The sequence below is a fragment of the Triticum dicoccoides genome, chromosome 3A (assembly GCF_002162155.2).
Source record: "Triticum dicoccoides isolate Atlit2015 ecotype Zavitan chromosome 3A, WEW_v2.0, whole genome shotgun sequence".
Taxonomy (NCBI): Eukaryota; Viridiplantae; Streptophyta; class Magnoliopsida; order Poales; family Poaceae; genus Triticum; species Triticum dicoccoides.
This window is the reverse complement of record NC_041384.1, coordinates 77,743,389-77,760,781: the sequence shown is the minus strand read 5'-3', so window position 1 is coordinate 77,760,781 and position 17,393 is coordinate 77,743,389.

Here is a 17,393-nt window from a genome sequence, read left to right as displayed (position 1 = left end):
CTCCTTCTCTAGAAAGGATCCATTCTCAGCAACGAATATCTTGCCTTCGGATCTGTGATAGAAGGTGTACCCAACATTTTCTTTTGGGTATCCTATGAAGATGCACTTCTCCGATTTGGGTTTGAGCTTATCAGGTTGAAACTTTTTCACATAAGCATTGCAACCTCAAACTTTAAGAAACGATAGCTTAGGTTTCTTGCCAAACCATAGTTCATACGGTGTTGTCTCAACGGATTTAGATGGTGCCCTATTTAACGTGAATGTAGTTGTCTCTAATGCATAACCCCAAAACGATAGTGGTAGATCGGTAAGAGACATCATAGATCGCACCATATCTAATAAAGTACGGTCATGCCGTTCGGACACACCATTACATTGTGGTGTTCCAGGTGGCGTGAGTAGTGAAACTATTTCACATTGTTTTAACTGAAGGCCAAACTCTTAACTCAAATATTTTACCTCTGCGATCATATCGTAGAAACTTTTATTTTCTTGTTACGATGATTCTCCACTTCACTCTGAAATTCTTTGAACTTTTCAAATGTTTCAGACTTGTGTTTCATTAAGTAGATATACCCATATCTGCTCAAATCATCTATGAAGGTCAGAAAATAACGATACTTGCCGTGAGCCTTAACACTCATCGGACGGCATACATCAGTATGTATTATTTCCAATAAGTCAGTTGCTCGCTCCATTGTTCCGGAGAACGGAGTCTTAGTCATCTTGCCCATGAGGCATGGTTCGCAAGCATCAAGTGATTCATAATCAATCAATTCCAAAAGTCCATCAGCATGGAGTTTCTTCATGCGCTTTACACCAATATGACCTAAACGGCAGTGCCACAAATAAGTTGCACTATCATTATTAACTTTCCATCTTTTGGCTTCAATATTATGAAAATGTGTATCACCACAATCGAGATCCAACAAACCATTTTCATTGGGTGTATGACCATAGAAGGTTTTATTCATGTAAACAGAACAACAATTATTCTCTAACTTACATGAGTAACCGTATTGCAATAAACAAGATCCAATCATATTCATGCTCAACGCAAACACAAAATAACATTTATTTAGGTTTAACACTAATCCCGAAAGTATAGGGAGTGTGCGATGATGATCATATCAATCTTGGAACCACTTCCAATACAAATCATCACTTCACCCTTAACTAGTCTCTGTTCATTCTGCAACTCCCGTTTCGAGTTACTATTCTTAGCAACTGAACTAGTATCAAATACCGAGGGGTTGCTATAAACACTAGTAAAGTACACATCAATAATCTGTATATCAAATATACCTTTGTTCACTTTGCCATCCTTCTTATCCGCCAAATACTTGGGGCAGTTCCGCTTCCAGTGACCAGTCCCTTTGCAGTAGAAGCACTTAGTCTCAGGCTTAGGACCAGACTTGGGCTTCTTCACTTGAGCAGCAACTTGCTTGCCGTTCTTCTTGAAGTTCCCTTTCTTTCCCTTTGCCCTTTTCTTGAAACTAGTGGAATTGTTAATCATCAACACTTGATGCTATTTCTTGATTTCTACCTTCATCGATTTCATCATAATGAAAAGCTCGGGAATCGTTTTCATCATGCCTTGCAAACTATAGTTCATCACGAAGTTCTACTAACTTGGTGATGGTGACTAGAGAATTCTGTCAATCACTATTTTATCTGGAACATTAACTCCCACTTGATTCAAGCGATTGTAGTACCCAGACAATCTGAACACATGCTCACTGCTTGAGCTATTCTCCTCCATCTTTTAGCTATAGAACTTGTTGGAGACTTCATATCTCTCAACTCAGGTATTTGCTTGAAATATTAACTTCAACTCCTGGAACATCTCATATGGTCCATGACGTTCAAAACGACTTTGAAGTCCTGATTCTAAGCCGTTAAGCATGGTGCACTGAACTATCAAGTAGTCACCATATTGAGCTAGCCAAACATTCATAATGTCTGCATCTGCTCCTGCAATAGGTCTGTCACCTAGCGGTGCATCAAGGACATAATTCTTCTGTGCAGCAATGAGGTTAATCCTCAGATCATGGATCCAATCCACATCATTGCTGCTAACATTTCTCAACATAGTTTTCTCTAGGAATATAAATAAAAAAATTAAACACAACATATGTATGCTAATACTACCAGGACTAAGTTCATGATAAATTAAAGTTCAATTAATCATATTACTTAAGAACTCCCACTTAGACAGACATCCCTCTAATCTTCTAAGTGATCACGTGATCCATATCAACTAAACCATGTCCGATCATCACATGAGATGGAGTGGTTTCAATGGTGAACATCACTATGTTGATCATATCTACTATATGATTCACGCTCGACCTTTCGGTCTCCGTGTTCCGAGGCCATATCTGTTATATGCTAGGCTCGTCAAGTTTAACCTGAGTATTCCACGTGTGCAACTGTTTTGCATCCGTTGTATTTGAACGTAGAGCCTATCACACCCGATCATCACGTGGTGTCTCAGCACGAAGAACTTTCGCAATGGTGCATACTCAGGGAGAACACTTATACTTTGATAATTTAGTGAGGGATCATCTTATAATGCTACCGTCAATCAAACCAAGATAAGATGCATAAAAGATAAACATCACATGCAATCAATATAAGTGATATGATATGTCCATCATCATCTTGTACTTGTGATCTCCATCTCCGAAGTACCATCATGATCACCATCCTCACCGGCGCGACACCTTGATCTCCATCATAACATTGTTGTCGTCTCACTAATCTTATGCTTCCACGACTATCGCTACCGCTTAGTGATAAAGTAAAGCATTACTGCGCGATTGCATTGCATACAATAAAGCGACAACCATATGGCTCCTGCCAGTTGCCGATAACTCGGTTAAAAAACTTGATCATCTCATACAATAAAATTTAGCATCATGTCTTGACCATATCACATCACAACATGCCCTGCAAAAACAAGTTAGACGTCCTCTACTTTGTTGTTGCAAGTTTTACGTGGCTGCTACGGGCTTAGCAAGAACTGTTCTTACCTACGCATCAAAACCACAATGATAGTTTGTCAAGTTGGTGCTGTTTTAACCTTCGCAAGGACCGGGCGTAGCCACACTCGGTTCAACTAAAGTTGGAGAAACTGACACCCGCCAGCCACTTGTGCGCAAAGCACGTCGGTAGAACCAGTCTCGTGTAAGCATACGCGTAATGTCGGTCCGGGCCGCTTCATCCAACAATACCGCCGAACCAAAGTATGACATGCTGGTAAGCAGTATGACTTATATCGCCCACAATTCACTTGTGTTCTACTCATGCATAACATCAACGCATAAAACCTAGGCTCTGATACCACTGTTGGGGAACATAGTAATTTCAAAAAATTTCCTACGCACACGCAAGATCATGGTGATGCATAGCAAGGAGAGGGGAGAGTGTTGTCTACGTACCCTCGTAGACCAGAAGCGGAAGCGTTAGCACAACGCGGTTGATGTAGTCGTACGTCTTCATGGCCCGACCGATCAAGCACCGAAACTACGACACCTCCGAGTTCTAGCACACGTTCAGCTCGATGACGACCCCCGGACTCTGATCCAGCAGAATGTCGGGGAAGAGTTCCGTCAGCACGACGGTGTGGTGACGATCTTGATGTTCTACCATCGCCGGGCTTCGCCTAAGCACCGCTACAAATATTATCGAGGATTATGGTGGAGGAGGGCACCGCACAGGGCTAATAGATCTCAAGGATCAATTGTTGTGTCTTTGGGGTGCCCCCCTGCACCCGTATATAAAGGAGCAAGGGAGGAGAAGGCCGGCCCTAGGAGGGGGCGCGCCAAGTGTGGAGTCCTACTTGGACTCCCTAGTCCTAGTAGGATTCCACCTCCCATATGGAATAGGAAAAGAGGAAGGGAAAAGGAGAAGGAAGGAAGGGGGCGCCCCCCTTCCCTAGTCCAATTCGGACCAGACCAAGGGGAGGGGTGTGGCCACCCTTGAGGCCCTTTTCCTTCTTTCCCGTCTGGCCTAATAAGGCCCAATACATATTCCCGTAACTCTCCGGTACTCCGAAAAATATCCGAATCACTCGGAACCTTTCCGATGTCCGAATATAGTCGTCCAATATATCGATCTTTACGTCTCGACCATTTCGAGACTCCTCGTCATGTCCCCGATCTCATCCGGGGCTCCGAACTCCTTCGGTACATCAAAACTCATAAACTCATAATATAACTGTCATCGAAACCTTAAGCGTGCGGACCCTACGGGTTCGAGAACAATGTAGACATGACGGAGACACGTCTCCGGTCAATAACCAATAGCGGAACCTGGATGCTCATATTGTCTCCCACATATTCTACAAAGATCTTTATCGGCCAGACCGCATAACAACATACGTTGTTCCCTTTGTCATCGGTATGTTACTTGCCCGAGATTTGATCGTCGGTATCTCAATACCTAGTTCAATCTCGTTACCGGCAAGTCTCTTTACTCGTTCCATAATACATCATCCCGCAACTAACTTATTAGTTGCAATGCTTGCAAGGCTTATGTGATGTGCATTACCGAGAGGGCCCAGAGATACCTCTCCGACAACCAGAGTGACAAATCCTAATCTCGAAATACGCCAACCCAACAAGTACCTTCGGAGACACCTGTAGAGCACCTTTATAATCACCCAGTTACGTTGTGACGTTTGGTAGCACACAAAGTGTTCCTCCGGTAAATGGGAGTTGCATAATCTCATAGTCATAGGAACATGTATAAGTCATGAAGAAAGCAATAGCAACAAACTAAACGATCAAGTGCTAAGCTAACAAAATGGGTCAAGTCAATCACATCATTCTCTAATGATGTGACCCCGTTAATCAAATGACAACTCATGTCTATGGTTAGGAAACATAGCCATCTTTGATCAACGAGCTAGTCAAGTAGAGGCATACTAGTGACACTCTGTTTGTCTATGTATTCACACATGTATTATGTTTCCGGTTAATACAATTCTAGCATGAATAATAAACATTTATCATGATATAAGGAAATAAATAATAACTTTATTATTGCCTCTAGGGCATATTTCCTTCAAAAACCCCTCCAATTCGGCATCCCCTTCCCTCTTTTCATGGGAAAGGGGGGCACCCATATTGGGCCCTTGTGGCTGCCTTTCACCGTTTAGCCTTTTAAGGCTCATTGATATTAAATTAAGTATAAATGAACTCTAACAATTACTAGAACATATTATATATAATTTAACAGCCCCGGAAACGTTTCCACATATATATTAATTATCGGTAATACTCGGTATTGCCTGATACACTACTAGAAAAAGGGCTATAGATGGGATTGACACTAATGGCGCACCAGACAAGCGGTGTGCCATTAGTATATACTAATGGCGCACCACCTTCTGATACGCCATTAGAGCTGAAACTACTAATGGCGCACCTGGCCCAGGGTGCGCCATTAGTATCAATTTTTTTGAACTAGTGCGCCTGTCCAAACATACTAATGGCGCATCCAGACACAATGCGCCATTACTAGTTGTAACTAGTAATGGCGCACCTGTCGGAAAGTGCGCCACTAATGTTGTTTTTTTATTATATTTTTTATTTCTTTTTTTGCAAAACTACTAATGGCGCACTGTTCGACCATGCGCCATTACTAGTTTAAACTAGTAATGGCGCACTGTGGAACAGTGCGCCATTAGTATGTTTTTTTTGCAAAACTACTAATGGCGCACCACCAGAAGGTGCGCCATTAGTAACCTGGATTACTAATGGCGCATTTCAAGTTGGTGCGCCATTAGTAAGTGGGCAGCAACAAGATATTTTGGACATCCATCCATCCATCCAACCCAACGCACCAACACACACACACTCTCTCTCTCTCTCTCTCTCTCGCTCGAACCCACCCAAACCCTCGTCGCCTCCTCTCTTCCCCCTGAACCCCTCTCTCCCTCACCGCCGTCGCCAACCACGCCGCCCGGTTCCGGCGAGCTCCGGCCGCGCGCAGCACGCCGGCGAGATCCCCTTGGTCCGCATCTGGCTTACCTCCATGCAGATTCGCGGCTCCCCACTGGCTAGGGTTTTACATCCCCTTTTGTTCGCCGGGATCCGCCATGGCAGGCCACGGCGAGGCCATAGGTGACCGGATCCAGCACTGGTAAGCCCCTCCCCCTCCTTCTTCGCCCACCATCTCCTCCTCACCTCACCTCATCTTCTCTTCCTTCTCTGCAGGTCGCCATGGGCGTGCCGATGACGACAGCAGGAGGGGCGTACCTCCGTGGGGCGGGACGCTGCCATGGAGATGGATTCCCTTGTCTGCCACCACGCAGCGGCACCATGGAGCCTCCCAGCGCCCCAAACCCTAGCGGAGAGAGAGGAGCTGCTCCTAGTACAGCACGCCATGGAAGGGATTTTTTGGTATTTTTGTTGTTGTTTCTCTTCCCGATCTAATCATGTGGAAGGCCCTTTTCCTCACCATGATTTATTCATCTCCCCTTCCTCTGTTTTGTGTAGGTTGCTCTAATGGCGAAGCTTCTTCTGCAGGACACCCTCCACCCTCCCCTGCATCCACCTCCTACCCCCATACATGGTGAGCTACAACCTATCTTTCTAGCCTTGCAAATCTGATCTGGAGTGGACATGAATTGCAATTGTCATGGACACTACATAGCAGCAAGTATTGGTTCAGTTTTTGTGTGAAATTCGATTGTCATTGTGCTTTTTGATGCTTGCTTCAGAAAAATAAAATCATGGATAGATAGAAGATGGAAACAGTGAGCTTCCTTTCAAGTTAGTAATACTAAAAATCATTTGGCTCATCATTTTTTCATGTCTTGTGTTAAATCCACTCCATTGCAATCTGGCTATGTATGGATGGTTTGGTACAATTTGCCATGGATGAGTATAGTAGTTACGTACACATGTGCTCTGTAGTTTTAGTCCTTCTTGTGTTGCTGCACTTAGTCTAGAGATACAACAACATTAGTTAGGTCATGGATGGATGGATCAATACATTAGTTAGGGGATGGATGGATGGATCATTCCTATTTATTTGTGCTCTATTTTCTTTATTATCACGAGTTGCAAAATTAGTAGTGGGAAGTAAACTTTTGTTAACTTGTTGGTTGAACCAATGGAACTACTGTTATATTTGATTTGTTGCTCAACTAGTGCTGCAATGATGGGATCGAATGATTGCATGACCCTAATGTTGGCCTATCATTTCAATTATCTTGGTCTTATAGATGTTATTGTTCCTATCATATAGCACATGCTAGTTTCTTTATTGGTTGGCTGCTGGTTCTGTTTGTTCATATGCATAAGTGCTACTGTTTCTTTGTTATCTTATAAAGGATATAGTCCTTCATTTGTATATAGCCGTAACTCTCTTATTGATCAACATATACTGATTCATCTCTTTACTGCAATTACTCTGTGTACTTCATGATTTGCTCCTGTAGTGGTATAAAATTATAGTTTCTCTTTCAAGCTGGTATCTGTGTTTGATATATACTAGTCTTTATCTAAATACCATGTATTGGTATTTCTTGTATGGTTTAGTACATCATCTACTGGTGGTTTAGTTGTATATTGTACAGGACATAGTCCTGACGGTTGCATGTAGTGATAATTCTTTATTTGCATTAGCTATTTCATATGTTTCAGATAATTTAGATGCATGCTTATACTCCTATCTATACCAGGTGCATGTGTTGTGCTTGTGTACCTATATACAGAATAGTACCCATGTGTAAGTGGGTGTATGTGTTCTGCTTATAGCAGATGTTTAGTAAATGTGCTATCAATGGCCTATCTCTCCTTGCCAATTCCCTCTCTCTTAAATCTGATTTGAACAGATGCTGCACTAGTCTCTTCACTTTCTTTCTTTCTCTCCTACTCTCACTGATAAGAACATGTGCTCCTTAATCTTGCCATGCCAATGATGGTGTCCTGAGGCTCTCATCGTACTTAAAGATGTTGCACTACTTGATCCAATGATGCAATAGTCCTAGCACTACTAGGCTGCCTGAGGACAATCCCTACTTCAAACCCTACCTCTGGGCTAGTTGATTAGTAGTGGGTTTGTTGGATTTCATCTGAAAACTAACCCAAGCTTAATTGAGGGATCCCCTAATCATGGAGTTAGTTCTTGTTTGAGTTGATCTTTGGGTTTGGCTTTGATCTATACTTTGCTGGCTCTAATTCTGTCTTTTGGGTTATTGGCTCCATTTATGCAGTGTTGGCTCTCTTCTATTGTTTCTTTGATCAACTTAATCTGATTGGGGTTTGACTAATGTTTCCAAACTCGTAAGTGCTAGCTCCTATAGCAAAGGCATTTTGCTAAGGGGAATGCTACATTTAAACCTTGATCAAGTTTTCCATGTTTGTTGTTTCTTGTTTTGCAGGTTGATGAACTGGAAGAAAGAAGCAGAAGATGAAGAACTAGATAGTTTAGTATAGGTTTAGTTTAGGACTTTTTCTAGATACGCCCGCTATCTAGCGGGAGAGGGGAGGGAGCGTTGGAGGAACCGGATGAAGATGAGTTTCATCTTGATGATGCTCATCATGATGACCGCAGCTCTCTTCTATGTGATGGTAGTTTAGATGATCGATATCGACTTGTAATGTGAAGACAAACTCGCTACTCGCGGTCTCGAGACTTGTAATATAATGTTCTATCTTTGTTCAGTCTTTTCAATTCAGAGACTAATATGATGAATTGTATTCGGAGACTAATATGATGAATTGTATTCAGAGACTAATCTTCTATTGTATTCGATGAATCTGTTGTTGATGTGTGCTGTCTATATTTTGTCCAATTATACATTTTGTAACCTGTGCAAAAAACAGAAAATTAAAAAATAAAAAAACCTAATATTCATACTAATGGCGCATCACATCACAGTGCGCCATTAGTATGCCAAAGGATACTAATGGCGCATCATTAAACAGTGCGCCATTAGTATGCCGAAGTTACTAATGGCGCATCTTGTTGTTGTGCGCCATTAGTATGCCAAAGCACCTGGGTATACATGGCCCCCTGGGAGGCATACTAATGGCGCACTGTTGTATATACTAATGGTGCATCTGAGGTGCGCCATTAGTATACCAGATACTAATGGCGCACCTGTGGTGCGCCATTAGTAAAATATACTAATGGCGTGGCACTAATGGCGCACCACTAATGTGCCATTAATGGCCAAATTAGGTGCGCCATTAGTAGGCCTTTTCCTAGTAGTGATACTCTCGAAAACCCTTCTCGTGACCCCGAAACGCTTCTCTATCCTCTAAAAAACATTTAGAATATTTCTGAAACAATTTGAAAAATATATTCTAATCAATCCAGTCCTACTAACACTTTGCAAATTGTGATTACCTTAAGCTTGTGACCCCGTAGGTTTGGTAAGTCATAGACATGAACTAAAGCATTCGTTCAATGACAGATAGCGGAACCATGGATGTCCATATCGATCCCTATGAGCACACGCATGATATTCGAGTGAACCTTTAGTTATCATGTGATGTTCCCTTTGCTTTGCGATACTTCACATAACCCGGGATGCATCGGTATCCTCCTGAGTCATCACACTCTCACTGTACCGTTTTCCTTGTTACCACTTTTCTTCTTCTTCTTTCTCATTGTTGTGTTTCGGCATCCTCGTAACGTAGTCACCTGTGTCTGGCCAGACAATGTTGGATACCGTCACACCGAGTGGGCCCTAAGAGTATCTCTCCATTGTCGTAGGAGAAAATCCCACTCTCAAGCTATCTAGTCCATGTGAAACTTTTTGATGAGCCCATAAGTTGTCGTTATGATCACCGTCTTAGATGTGACGTTTGAGCAACCCCAAAGTCCAGTGTACGGTAAGAAGTGACTACGGTGATCTTATGGTCTAAGGAGCAACATCACACGTTAACACTCCTTGTTGTTACAATGATTACAGACGATACAAACTCCATTCGTAACAGACAAGTTTGGGTCAATTCAATATGATCATTCTACCAACGTCATAATCTCAATGTTGTTTTAGGACTATCGTTTACAATCAATGATATCCTATGATCCAGAAAACTTGATCACCAACAACACTTGAACTAGTCCTAGAGGGAAGACTAGGAACCTTTTATGTAATTGTTTATCATTCCACACATGCATATGAGTTTTCCACTGAATCGCATATTCCAGGATCATAGCAGTTATAGCATAGAATATAAACTCTTTAATTACGAATACAAAAATATAATAATACAAATATTATTGCTTCTAGGGCATAATTCCAACAGACTCCAACTAGAACTAGGGTCAATAATCTAGTTTACATATATAGTCTCTTTAACACATATGGCTATCCGGTTGCTCATGCTTTTCTCGTGGTAAAGCCTTCGTCATCGGGTATGACACAATCAAATCCATGTGAATCTTGAGAATTTTCATAAAGCCCTTCTCAACATATTGTCGGACAATGTGATACTAGCGTTCAATGTGTATGGTCTTCATGTGTGATCTTAGTTCCTTTGCTTGAGCAATGACTCTACTATTATCACAATAGAGAGCCATTGTATTCATCACATTTAGGACCACACCAACTTGTTCAAGCAACTTCTTGATCAAGAATGCCTCCTTTGAAGCTTCCGAAGCCGCAATATATACTTTGCTTCTGTCGTAGAATCCGCAACAGTGTTTGGTTTGAAACTCTTCCAAACAATTGAGCCACCATTAAGTGTGAAAACATAACTTGATTGAGATTTATAGTCATCTATATCGGTCATGACGCTAGCATCGGTGTAACCATTTACAATGATTTCTTCATCTACTCCATAAAAGCATGTGCTTTGTTTTTCTGAGTACTTAATAATATTCTTAAATTCTTGTCTAATGAGCCACTCTTGGATCACTCTGGTACCTGCTACTAACACTTAGTGGATAAAAAACACCTGGTCTTGTACATATCATAGCATAAATGATGGACCCAATAGCAGAGGCATATGGAACTCCACTCATTTGCACTCGCTCATCAACTGTCTTGGGACATTGATTTCTGCTAAGTGATATGCCATGTGACATTGGGAGAAAATCTTTCTTAGAATTCTCCATTTTAAACCTCTTTAAAACTTTGTTAATGTACGTGCTCTCACATAGTGCTATTAGACGTCTTGATCTATCGCTATAGTTCTTTATGTCCAATATATATGCAGCTTCACCTAAGTCTTTCAATGACAACACACTCTTCAAATTATCTTTTAATGTGCTAAGGAATTTTGTATCATTTCCAATTAAACATATGTCATCAACATATAAGATTAGAAATGCTACCAAGCTCCCACTAAACTTCTTGTATACACAAGCTTCCTCATCATTTTTAATGAAGCCAAACTCTTTTACCACTTCATCGAAACATTGATTCCAGCTCCTTAATGCTTGCTTCAAACCGTAGATTGACCTTTGAAGCATGCACACCTTTCCGGCGAGGCTGCGAAGGAGGAAGACGTGCGGGACACCTCGAGAGTCCCCTGGTCACTACCTCCAGGACCTGACCAGGGGCTCCAGCGCAGGCACCGGCAGAGGAAGGCGCCGGAGCCCGGCCAAAAGACCCCAAAAGGAAGCGGAAGCACTTGGGGAACAAGCCTTTTCTCGGCAGCCGAAAGAACCCGTGATGACGACACCGGGAAAAGGGAGGAAGAACCAGGCAGACAGGCAGCAGGTCACCAGTACAAGACGAACGCGTCGATGCGGTCGTACTCCTACTAGACGTCCTGCCTCCTGTTTTCTCCTTCTCCCCAGGCTTCATCTCCGCCAACACCTCTCCGGAAGAGGCCGAGGCCCCAGTCTGGCGCCCCCAGCAGAGAAACAACAAGCGGCCAAGACGACCAGGGGGCTCGAGGCGCGCCGCGCCCCACCTTGACGGGTAGGAAGGCGCACCTCTTGTCAACGTCGGCCCCAAGACCTCCAGGAGGGGCGGTGCTGGGATTGCCAATGATCTCCGGCCTCTCCTTTGAGATGAACATCGAAGATACCAAAAGACTCACCACGTCAAGGACCAAGCTCACTCCCCAAGCATCAGCACCAGCATAAGACAACGATAACCCCAAACAGGAGCCCGGGGGCTGGCCCCAGGCTTCCTTCTCCAACATGACCAGCAGAGAACAAGGGAAGAAGAAGGAGAATGCAAAGGTGGACGGCTCTACCCTCCTCCGCCCCTCCCTTTTATAGGTCGGGCGGGGAAGGGCAGCCGCTCCATCCACGGATGATCACCGCCCTCCTCCGCCAATTCAAGACGGGCGGGCCCTTTCCAAGGTACTCTCTCGTGCCACGCGCCTCCGTTACCTACCCCACACGATGCAAGCTGCATACGTGGCTGAGGATAAGGGCGCGTTGTGGGAAGAGTAAATTGGTAGTTTCTACCCCGCGCATTAAAGTCATTCACGGGCCATCACTAGAGCAGCCCCACCACTATTGGCTTTACAACATGCATGGGGAAACTAGAAACTGGCCCAGAATCAAGGTTAATGAAGCAGCAACATAAAACTCAAGGGGCCAACCCCTTCAGCAACCTTGCGTGTGCACTTATTAGGCCCTGCCCCGATGATGCTCAGCAGCGCGTTCAGGGCAGGCCCGAGGGCTTCTGTGAGTGCAACAAACCCTGGGTCTGTTGCCCAGACTGTGCAAATGCATGAGATCAACATTGAAGCACCAACCCAAGTCAGTGGTTGAAGGACCAAGAGATTTGAAGAACCAACACGTAGTCCAGAGAGACTAAGATCGAGCAACAAGAGCAAGATATCGGCAAGAGAAGGGCCTCCCTTGCCGGGCAAGCGAGCCCGACAAGGGGCAAGGCCACCGCAAGGAGCAGCCAACCAAGGCACCCCAGCGAGGTCTGTCGGGGCTCGCGGGGCAAAACCACCACACCAACCACTCAAGCGTGACCCACATCGTCAATCACTACGGTGTCAAGCTGCAAGATGATTAAGTGGCACCCATTCGCCACATGGCAGCCATTTCCCGTAGAAGAAGCCTACAGACGACCCTCGTCCTGCGATGTGTCAAGGGAACGGGCTCGGAGCTGGCAAGATAGTCCGGCAAGCCTTGTCGGGTGACCTGTGATGTGCCACCAAGCGGCGCATTTAATGCTCCTTGTCAGCCCGCTGAGTTAGGTATGATAGCACTGTTTGCAATCATATTAGTGGATAATGACTACTTTTCCATTGTGGTGACCCCTTAATCTATAAAGGAGGCATGTGGCACTCGTAGGAGTGGTTGGAAAGTTGATGAACCCAAGCCACCATACGCGCATAGTCGATGCGGCCCCTAGGTGAACCCTACCGGGCAAGTGTACTACGCATCACCATGTTCATTTCACCATCAATCCACCAAAGCAGGAGTAGGGTCTTATGCCTCGCGACGGACCGAACCTGGGTAAATTCCTTGTGTGTTTTCAGTCGTGTTGCCGTATGCTAATATGCTCTTTGTGCAAAGCGACGTCCCCCTGCTGAACCAGCAAGGGGCCATCCGGCCCATAGGTGGCCGTGGGTATCCCGTGACACAGGTTCACTAGAAGCATTCAAAGTTCTATCAATTTTATTTTTCTTTTTATTACAAGAAGTAACTTGTTTCTTATGGGCAGGGAAATATTTTTCAGAGAAGTAATATATCATATCCTGGAGACTACGCACACAACCAGGAGCAAGAGAATTAAACCATATCTTAGCATCACCCTTTAGTGAGAAAGGAAACAACTTGAGAATATAGTAATAGCGATTTTTTTCCTCATGAGCAAATAGGGTGGCTATATCATTCAATTTAGTAAGATGTGCCACAATAGTTTCAGATTCATAACCATGGAAAGGATTAGATTCAACCAAAGTAATTAACTCAGGATTGACAAAGAATTCATAATCCTTATTAGTAACAAAGATAGGTGAAGTAGCATCATCAATAACATGCGACATATTATAATCAATAGCAGATGTAGGTGTTGCAAGCTTACTTAAAATAGAAGGTGAATCAGGTGCAGAGCTAGATGGCATTTCCTTACCTCCCCTCGTAGTAGAGGGATAGATCTTGGTTTTGTTGTCTTTCAGATTCCTCATAGTGATCAACAAATATAAATCCCAAGTGACTCAAAGAATAGAGCTATGCTCCCCGGCAATGGCGTCAGAAAAAGGTCTTGATAACCCACAAGTATAGGGGATCACAAAAGTTTTTGAGGTTGAGTATTCAACCCAAATTTATCGATTCAACACGAGGGGAGCCAAAGAATATTCTCAAGTATTAGCAGCTGAGTTGTCAATTGGACCACACCTGAAAGACTTAATATGTCGGGACCCCGATTCTAAGTCACACCAATCTAGCATGTAACACCTCATATCACTTTGCGGCCTCACGCACGGTATTCCCACGGTGACGCCTTACCATGGCCCGGGACCGTTTGCGTCTTTTGGCTCACGTATATGACAGTGTCGCTAGCATCCATATGACAGAGAACCCGGGCCGACATGACTAGTCGTGAACCCAAGGTGGCACTAACTTACAGGGACAGGCATACATGAAACAACATCGAGCGTGTCGGTCAGCAGCGTGTGAATCCGGGCTGTAGCAACTGGGCTAATAGGACTCCGGGAACCCGGGCTGTAGCAGGCTAGGCAGGACTCTAGATGTCACCGCGTGACATTTCCCCGAAGGGACAGACACAGGAACGAAGTGAATCACATGCCGGCTAGTCTAAGTGTTCCAGAGCAGTAGTGCTGGGCTAGCAGGACTCTGGTGAACCGGGCTATAGCAGACTACCATGGCTCAATGGAAGCACTAGACTACATTTCCCCAAAAGAGAGGCTACCAAGGATAAACAACTAGGTTGTCGGATCCCACACATAGCAATACACGTCACACGTACGCGTAACATGCAAGTATGTGTTGTACAATATGGCATCACAAAATAACTCAAACTCATATAGATAAAGGCCCAGAAGAGCCACATAGCATTAAATACAAACAGGGGTCACATGACCCATCATTCAGAGCATACAAGCAACGGAAGCATTACATGTATGAGTACAGACAACTACAAAAGTAAAAGGCTGAGAAGCCTGACTATCTACAAGTCCCTCCCAAGGGTACAAGATCGTAGCTGAGGTAACCAGCTACTCGTCGAAGTCCAAGCGGTACTACAAGTGAGACAGATGTCTCACCTGCAAAAAATAAATAAAGCAAATGTGAGTACAAAGGTACTCAGCAAGACTTACATCAGATCCTATCATACATGCATTTGTATCAGGAAGGTAATGTGGGGTTTAGTTGCAGCAAGCCAGCTTTGACTCAGTGGCTATCCTGTTCTATGACAACGAGAAACTTCTTTGAGGTGAGGCAACACACACGATTCCACTAATCACCACATCAATACACTACTATGGATTCATCCCCGTCTCAATACGAGAAGGCCATCCATAGCACTCACACTTGTCTTGAGCATTTTAGAGTATCCACTTTAAGTTGTCTATGTACCACGTAAGCATCCAAGAAGTCCATAACCAAGGACACGGCTATTCGAATAGATCATGATAACCCTGCAGGGGTGTACTTCTTCACACACGCTCTCACCACTTATCACCATGTACACGTCATGTATCTTGGCAACCTTCAAGCGGAAGCCTGGCGAGGGTGTCGTCCATGACCTGACTAACCACACAAGACTCTAGTCCAGGTTTATCACATATTCGGGTTCCATCCGCAAGGAGATCTGGCCGGGGTTTCACTCACGGCCCCAAATGATGTGTACAGGGTTCCCGAGACCACCATCCGGGTGCCACTCGGTACACCGGGTCACGGTGCCTAGTCTGTCCCAAGTCCACCCTGTCGGGTGCCACTCGGTAGAAAAATAGCACTACCTACAAACACTAGAAACTATTTGCAACTCCTGGACAGAGACCAAGGCGGTTAATAAGTCGAGAGAGCTTGGAGCGCCCGGAGCCCAATGTGTGGTAGTAGCCAGTAATTGGACAACTTACACACAACTCAGTTCTTAAGGACGGTTCTAGTGAGACAACCCACCATGTACTCCTACATGGCCTCTCACCGCTACCTTTACCAAATCGTGTTCACACACTTAACTCTCAGCATCAGAACATAGCATAACACTCCAATTCATTCCCGATGAATCAGACCTGACACAACTCTAAGCAATAGCAGGCATGGCATGGTAGGAACACAACATGGCTCAATCAACTCCTACACATGCTAGTGGGTTTTAACTATTTACTGTGGCAATGACAGGTCATGCAGAGGAATGGGTTCATCTATCGCAGCATAAAGTAGCAGTTGAATCGTTGGTGTCCTAATGCAATAAATGAGAGCAGGAGCGAGAGAGTAGGATTGTACCGGAATGAACAAGGGGGTTTGCTTGCCCGGTAGATCAACAAGGGGGGCACTACTCCTTTGACAGGTACTCTGGATCGGTCTCCGGAGCAGGACCTATCGAGAAGGAATGGTGTCTGCAATCAATACACAATCATATGCAACAATATGATGCATGAACATGGCATGAGTATGTGATGTGTTTTGAGCTAATGCATTTAGCATTCTATTTGGAAGAGGTCCATTTGAAACAAAGGTTCAAATGCAACTCTAAATAAAGTCCCTTTAAATGCCATAAGTGTGTTTTCATATATACAGCATGTATAGGTTGGTTTGTCATGCATGGAAATGGTACAGATGGATACATTGCATTTTTCTGATCATTTTTCATATATAAATTATTTCAATCTGAGCTACGGTTGAATTTCTATGAATTTTTGAAGTTTATATCATTTTCTGGATTTTCCCAATTTAATTTAAAACCAAAAAAGAATTAATTGCGTCAGCACTGTGTCATGCCTACGTCAGCAGGTCAACGACGCTGACCAGGTCAAACCTGACGTGTGGGGTCCACACGTCAGTGTCACAGGTTAAACAGGGGGGTTATTTCTAATTTAACTAAAAGATTAGGGCGCCAGGGCCCACTGTCAGTGTCACTAATGGGGGGATTAGTCCTAAACTAATCTCCTACCGGTGGGGTCCAACTATCAGGCCGGTGAGGTCGTCGCCGGCAACCTCTGGACGTAGCGCTGTCCGCGATTCAGGCTACGGGGGCGGCGGCTAAGGGCACCGGGGCGTAGCCCGGGCTCTCGCGCATCCAGCAAAGCAGGTAGGAGGAGCTGGGGTGGCCGGAGCGAAGCTCAGGGCGGCGGCCGACACGCGGGTTCGGATGGCGCAACGCTATGGTGCACGAGAAGACGAGCTGGGGGCGGTGTTAGCTTGCTGCGGAGCTGCGGAGCACGTAGTCGTGCTTGGGAATGAGCTTTGCTAGCTCTTGTTACGGCGGCGACAAGAACGGCGGCGGCCGGCTCTCGGCTCCAGTGGAAACAGCG